Source organism: Hippopotamus amphibius, chromosome 5 (genome assembly GCF_030028045.1).
Source record: "Hippopotamus amphibius kiboko isolate mHipAmp2 chromosome 5, mHipAmp2.hap2, whole genome shotgun sequence".
In the NCBI taxonomy this organism is placed as follows: domain Eukaryota; kingdom Metazoa; phylum Chordata; class Mammalia; order Artiodactyla; family Hippopotamidae; genus Hippopotamus; species Hippopotamus amphibius.
Genome location: NC_080190.1, coordinates 24,719,206 through 24,725,743, shown reverse-complemented (window position 1 = coordinate 24,725,743; position 6,538 = coordinate 24,719,206). Strand labels below are relative to the sequence as shown.

The following is a 6,538-nucleotide window of genomic DNA, read 5'->3' as shown; positions in this document are numbered from 1 at the left end:
AATATTTTCTCCCATCTAATAATTTGCTTTTTATTTTGTTAATTGATTTCCTTTGTTGTACACAGGCTTTTTAGTTCGATATAGTTCCACATTTTTATTTTGTTTTTTGTTGCCTTTGCTTATGGTATCAAATCCAAAAAATTATTAAGACTGATGTCAAGTTGATTATGAGTGTTTTTTCTTCTAGGAGTTTTAAGGTTTCAGGTCTTACATTTGATCAATTCATACATCTGTGTACATCTTGCTCAGGGCCATGCTAATCTTCTCTGTATCATTCCAGTTTTGGTATATGTGCTGCTGAAGCAAACATAGCAAAGTTTCTTTTAGCATCTCAATGTGTGCCTGCACTTGTATGTATATGATATGGGGCAGTGAGGATTAGAGTAAAGCTGAGATACAACCTAATGTACTGAATATACTGCTACATGACACATGCTGTTGGAATAAACAGCTATCAACTAGTAAAATCACCTAATCTGTGAAGTGCAAAGCTATATTCACAGCATGAGCAATGGGCTTACTGTGCTTTGCCAACATATACACTTCCCCCCAAGGGGAAACTCAAATTGGCCTTCTCCTCTGCTGGTCAAGGTTGAAGAACATGGGTTTGTAATCTCTCTTAGTTTCCCCTGTCTAAACTCAGGACTGAAGTTCAAGATCATTTTTCCAAAGAGGATGTTTCCTCTAACCATATTCTGTCGTCTTCTCTGTACAAGGAGTTGTGGGATATTGTCCCTGAGAACACTGAGGACAGGCTGACAGTCACAGCACTCTCAGTGTGGTTGACCTGGCATTTCACAGGTCCAAGCCCTTCACTCCTGGGCCAAGCCAATAGAGGTAAACACTTCATAGCTTCATTGTGGAGATCACATTAAAAGTGAGGAATTGACCTTGTTGCCACAGGACATTACCCCAGCTATTTTCCATTCATGATCTGGTTCTGAGTAGACCAAGGAAAACAGAGAATGAGTCTGTACTCAGGCTCAATTATACATTCAAATTGCCTGTATTTAAAAACCCCTAAAAACTGTAATAGCTTAATTAAGCTGGTAACTTTATGGCATGCTTCTGTTTACAGCCTAACTCTGAAACCCTCCTCTTTCACTGAGAAATCAGTGACAGTTCTGCTATGCTGGGATGTCTGGCTGCCAGAAAGAGGCGGGGGGCTTTAGGGTGGGAAAATGAAGAAAGTGGATCTTGGGGGAGCTAAATTCCCCTTGTGGCAGATGGTCTACAAATCTCCAGTCCTTTGGAGTACATAAAAGAGAACTCTGGGGGAAGAGTGGGCATTAATTTAGGTTCTAGAAAGATCAGGGTGAGTTTTTACTTGGCCTCTGGAATCCCGCAACTAAAACACTATTTCATAGAAGAGAAAAATGCAGGTTATGACTTGCGTGTTCCCTGAAAGGAAAAGAAGATCCTCCTATTTGTAGCCCCATCCCCTGTCCTAATCTAAATGGCATCCTTCTTGCTTTTCATACCCACAGGATTTATAACCTTGGAGGAGCATTTAATGTCATTGAATGGGCTATCCACCTTCATCTAGAGGTGGCTGACCTCTGCTGAGAGGTGGGCTGTTCTTCTGAGTCAGCACCATCTGCTTTCCTGAAGGAGCTTGTTAGGGCTCTAACAGTTTCATTATCAAAACATTCAGGTCTCTTGATGTTGTTTGAGAAACGCTTTGTTAGAGATGGTGAAGCATTTGTCCAATGCAAGAATTCACTTAAGAAAATTAATTGCCGATCACTTTTATTTTCTCAAGTACAGTTAAGGATGTCGGCTAAAGAATCAGACTATTTTTTCCCTAATGCCACCTCTATCATCCACCAGTAATGGAGACTTAAGTTAGCAAGCCTAATAGAATAATAATACTAGTTCCGACCTCATAAGTTTAGTAGGATTTAATGAAATAATACGTATAAGACACTTAGCACGGTGCCTGGTTCTTAATCACTAAATGTTAGTTTATGATATTATTGTTGTTGTTGTTATTAATTTCACCAAGCTCACATTCTATAGGATTTATACATATGGGAACACCCAACAATTATATATATCATCACGGGTCAGATAAAGAGAGAAGTAGACATATTTGCCACCTTGACTTTTCAGGGTTATAGGGCGGTGACTGGTGACCCAGTTTCACTAAGTTTTGCTTATTTGGAATTCTGGTGTCTGTCTGTTTATTTCTCCTTTAACAGTTGCTTGCATTAGCCTTTTGGGAATTGTGCAAAAGAGTTTTTCATTTTTAGGAAGCCACATGTTCCCTATCTTTAAATCAAAGCTGAAACACAGCATGCCATGGCCGTAATCCAGAGTTTGGAGGCCACATGCACTTTCTGGCTTAAACTCATTTTCTATGAAGTCAACACTCATCCTTGGCTTCGGAAAGCACCGAAGGCGATTAGCTGAGACAGCCGTGAACAGACATGGGAAGGAGGCCCCTGGTGGCCGAGAGAAGGCTTCTCCCTCTCAGCTCTTTAATGGCATGCGAAAGGCATTAATCCACACTTTCATTTCCTATTAGCCAAATAGAAATGTCTTGAGGTAATATAAATACCTTATGGCATAAGTGACTTTCTAAAGTATCTTATTAGAACGCCTTATCTGTGTAATTTAGGCAGCATTGGGGCTTGACAGCCAGGAACATACTTCTTAAACAGTGGCTATTGGGAGCAGCTCACAAAAAGCCAAATACCACTAGGGAAACTTCCGGGGGATGTGGCAGCTGTAGCATTTTCTCAAGCACAGGGCCCTTCTGTCATGTCACATGCAGGTGACTTCCTTGTGTGGCAGTTTCATCCAGAGATAAAGTCAGATTTCCCAAATGTCTCTCAAGAACCATTAGAACAAATCATGCTATCACAAAGGGAAGTTGGGACATTACTGCAGAAAGCAAAGCGAGAAACTCCATCCTTGAAGGGTATCCAATGTGCTTTTGAGAATGATGTCCTGGGTTTCAGAAGCACCCTTTGCAAAAGGAAGTTTATAGACTCTCTAGGCTGCTTTGCTGATTTTTAAAAATATTTATTTTTTTATTTATTGTCTGTGTTGGGTCTTCGCTGCTGCGCACGGGCTTTCTCTAGTTGTGAGCGGGGGCTACTCTTCATCGTGGTGCGCAGGCTCCTTATTTTGGTGGCTTCTCCTGTTGCGGAGCATGGGCTCTAGGCACGCAGGCACAGTAGTTGTGGCTCACGGCCTCTAGAGCACAGGCTCAGTATTTTGTTGCACGGGCTTAGTTGCTTCATGGCATGTGGGATCTTCCTGGAGCAGGGATTGAACCTGTGTCCTCTACATTAGCAGGCAGATTCTTAACCACTGCGCCACCAGGAAGTCCTGCTTTGATGATTTTTAATGTAAAAGAGGCTAACATGGATTGATATTGGAGAAAATTCAAAACACAGTACCCCCTTCCCCAAAAAATACCCCCAAACCCAAACATGCACAAACAATCCCTCTAAGGTGTTTCTGTCTCTTCAGAATGGAAGGTTATGTTTTGTTAGAAGAAAGTGGCTTACCTGAGGATGTGCAAGAGCTGGGGACTTTTCATTGCCCACCTCCAATCTCCACATCCTACTCTTCTGCTCAGATATACTTGCAATGAAGAGTCCTTTTCCTTATTTCCCCAGGAGACTTCCAGAAGCCCATAGTGTCCACCGTCAACATTGTTTCCCTTTATTTTTCAGTTTCTCCTTATAAGACAGCCTCTCAGTAAATTTGTATTTGTTAATATGGGCAGACACCATTTTTCCTTTGAAAACTGTTTCACTTGCTCCATGAAGTTTCACTAACCTTAATTGTAAAGCTCAGTATACTTCCATCATAAAGACAAACTTTCCACATTCAGATTTTTCATGTAGGTGTTTTTTTGGCATCTGAGTGTTAAGATTTAGGCTTGTTTCCTAAAATGCAAGTGCATTTGATTTTTTAAATGCTGCCCATTTATCTTGCTACATGAATCAATTTTTTCCCTACTCCTCTCCTCATCAATACTGTTGCTTTTCAATTCCTCCAACGTATTTCAGGTAAATGGTTAAATCAGTGTGTCCACCGTCAAAGACATATCAGATGTTTCCTGCTGAGGCAGAGAAGATGAACACAGTTAATGGGTAAATGATAGGCCAATGATGAGGTCAATATTTACCCCATGCTGCAGTAAATCTTGATAACTGGATAACTACAAAAACAAGATGTCAATAATCAGTGTGGTGTGCTGTGTCCTTCCAGAATAGTTTCATTTGAAAGGTATGGAGATTCTGGGAATAAAGCTTCCAATAATTTTGTGGTATGCTTTTGGTCCCAAAAAGAAATCATCCTTTATATCAAGGTAAAGATCTAGAATCTCAGTGGTTTTCAAACTTTAATATACATTAGAATAACTTGGGGCACTTTTAGATAAATACAGATTTCTAAGTTCCACTCATATTCTGATTGAATAATTATGGTCTTGTGCCCATCTAGTGTTTCAGAAAATACTAGGCAAATCTGATGCAAACAAGCTAGGGAACATACTTTGAGAAACACTGATATAAATTGTACTGCTATTCACTGTGCCTGAGAGGTAAGTGATTACTTAAGTAATCAACCCATCAACTAATCAACATTTATTTAGAGATAACTAGTTCATAACAATATGGGCATAAAGCCGTCATGAAGTGCTCACTTGTACTTTTTCTCTTGCTACTCTGCTCTATCTAGTAAAATGGTAACTTTTGATTCTTACATATGAAATTGAATAAGGTAAGAACAAAGCTTATTGGCATAATTTATCAGTGATGATTATTAAAAGAATCTCTTAAAATAATTGCTCATACTTGGAGACATAGCCTTCTCCTAAATATAAATGCAAAAAACAATCATCACATTTTATTTCCTGAACTTAATCAAGTTGTGAAGTGCCAGCAAACTTTTGGGGGAAGACTGAGATTATATATATAATTTTGTGGTAAGTGTATCCTGATCAGTAAAACACATTTCAAAATGAAACTCTCAGTGCATTGTTTGTTAAAGACTATATATAGACATTAAATTTTGCTAATATCATGTAAATTAGCAGTTAAGAAAAATGTTATAAATTTAAAATAGGATAAATTTGAAAACTAGAATTTCAATATTTTCTTCTTACACACCAACCAAATAATAAGGGTTATATTGTCAACTGTCCTAGTAGCCTTGTTTGTCTAGCCTGGTTTGCACATTTTAACTGACTCTCTCTTAGGTGTAAACTAACGTTCTTAGTTGGCACATAATTAAAAAATAATTTTCTAAAAATGAAACAAGAATGTTCTTTTTCCGCTCTGACATAAACTAGTGTTTCTCAAGCAGTGATTTTTGATTGGTACTTTCCAGGTACACCTTTAAAATAGTTTTTGGGCTACCTTTCCCCCAAATGGCAGGGGAAAAGCATTAATGGGTAGACTAATGTATAGACAATTTCAAGTTTATATTCCAAAATCTGTATTTAAACCATTGGTCCCTTGGTGGTACTCATCTATTTGATAGTCTCCGAAGTATGCATGTACATCTCAGGATCCTGTTTTGATTTTGTTGTATTTTGATGTCACTGCCTGTTTTCTTTATAACTCATTGAAATTCTTTGGTACACCTAGAGGGTCCTCTAAGCATTTCTAACCTCCCTGGCTTCATTGAGTGCTCTCTCCAGTGAACAATCTCAGCATATATTTGCAAGTGCTTTCAAAATTGATGTGCAAAGGAATCACTTATGGATTTTGAGAAAAGCAGATTTTTACTCATTGAATCTGAAACAGGGGCTGAGTTCCTGTATTTCTAACAAGCTCCCAGGCATATGCTTGATGGGGCCAGTCTCTGAACCAAGAGTGCTGCACTGCACATTTGGCTCTCACCAAGTGCTAATATCTGTTATTGATCACATTTCCAGACATATGCCCTACATATTCAACTGTATATATTTCCCAAGAGGGTGGCAATCTCCTCAGAAAATTCTCATTGGCAATGACGATAATATGCTTGACATCAACTCTCCAGTCATTAAACATTTTTTATTTCTAAACTCTGCTTTCAAGACAACATCTTATGATCATGAATTGATCTTGGAAGAGTGTCAGCACAATAAATATGCCAAATTTTTGTCATTCTTCAAAGAGTTTTAGAGACTATCTTAAGCATTATTGTGGCTCTTGTTGTTTACTTCTGAGAGCATTCAATAAGCGTGGAAAGACAAAAGGAGAATGAGAGAAAATATACTGAAATGATATTCACCGAAATGTTGAAACTGAAGATTTCTGGGAGGTGTTATAACAGCAATTTTATCTTCTTCATTGAAAAATCTATGTTTTTCTGAATGTTTTATTGTTCATATGTATTACTTTTATAATAATCATGATTTTTTAAAGGCCTTTTGAGATATAATTGACATACAATAAGCTACATATATTTATTTTTTAAGCTCTTTATTGGAATATAATTGCTTTACACTGTTGTGCCAGTTTTTTCCTGTACACCAAAGTGAATCAGCTATATTGATACATATATCCCCATATGCCCTCCCTGCCACGAC

The 6,538-nt window shown here is 38.2% G+C and overlaps 1 pseudogene; it reads right to left on the bottom strand.

Annotated features, from left to right (window-relative positions):
- Positions 1-206: 206 nt before the first annotated feature.
- LOC130854684 (U6 spliceosomal RNA) lies at positions 207-306 on the bottom strand (annotated as a pseudogene).
- Positions 307-6,538: the final 6,232 nt, after the last annotated feature.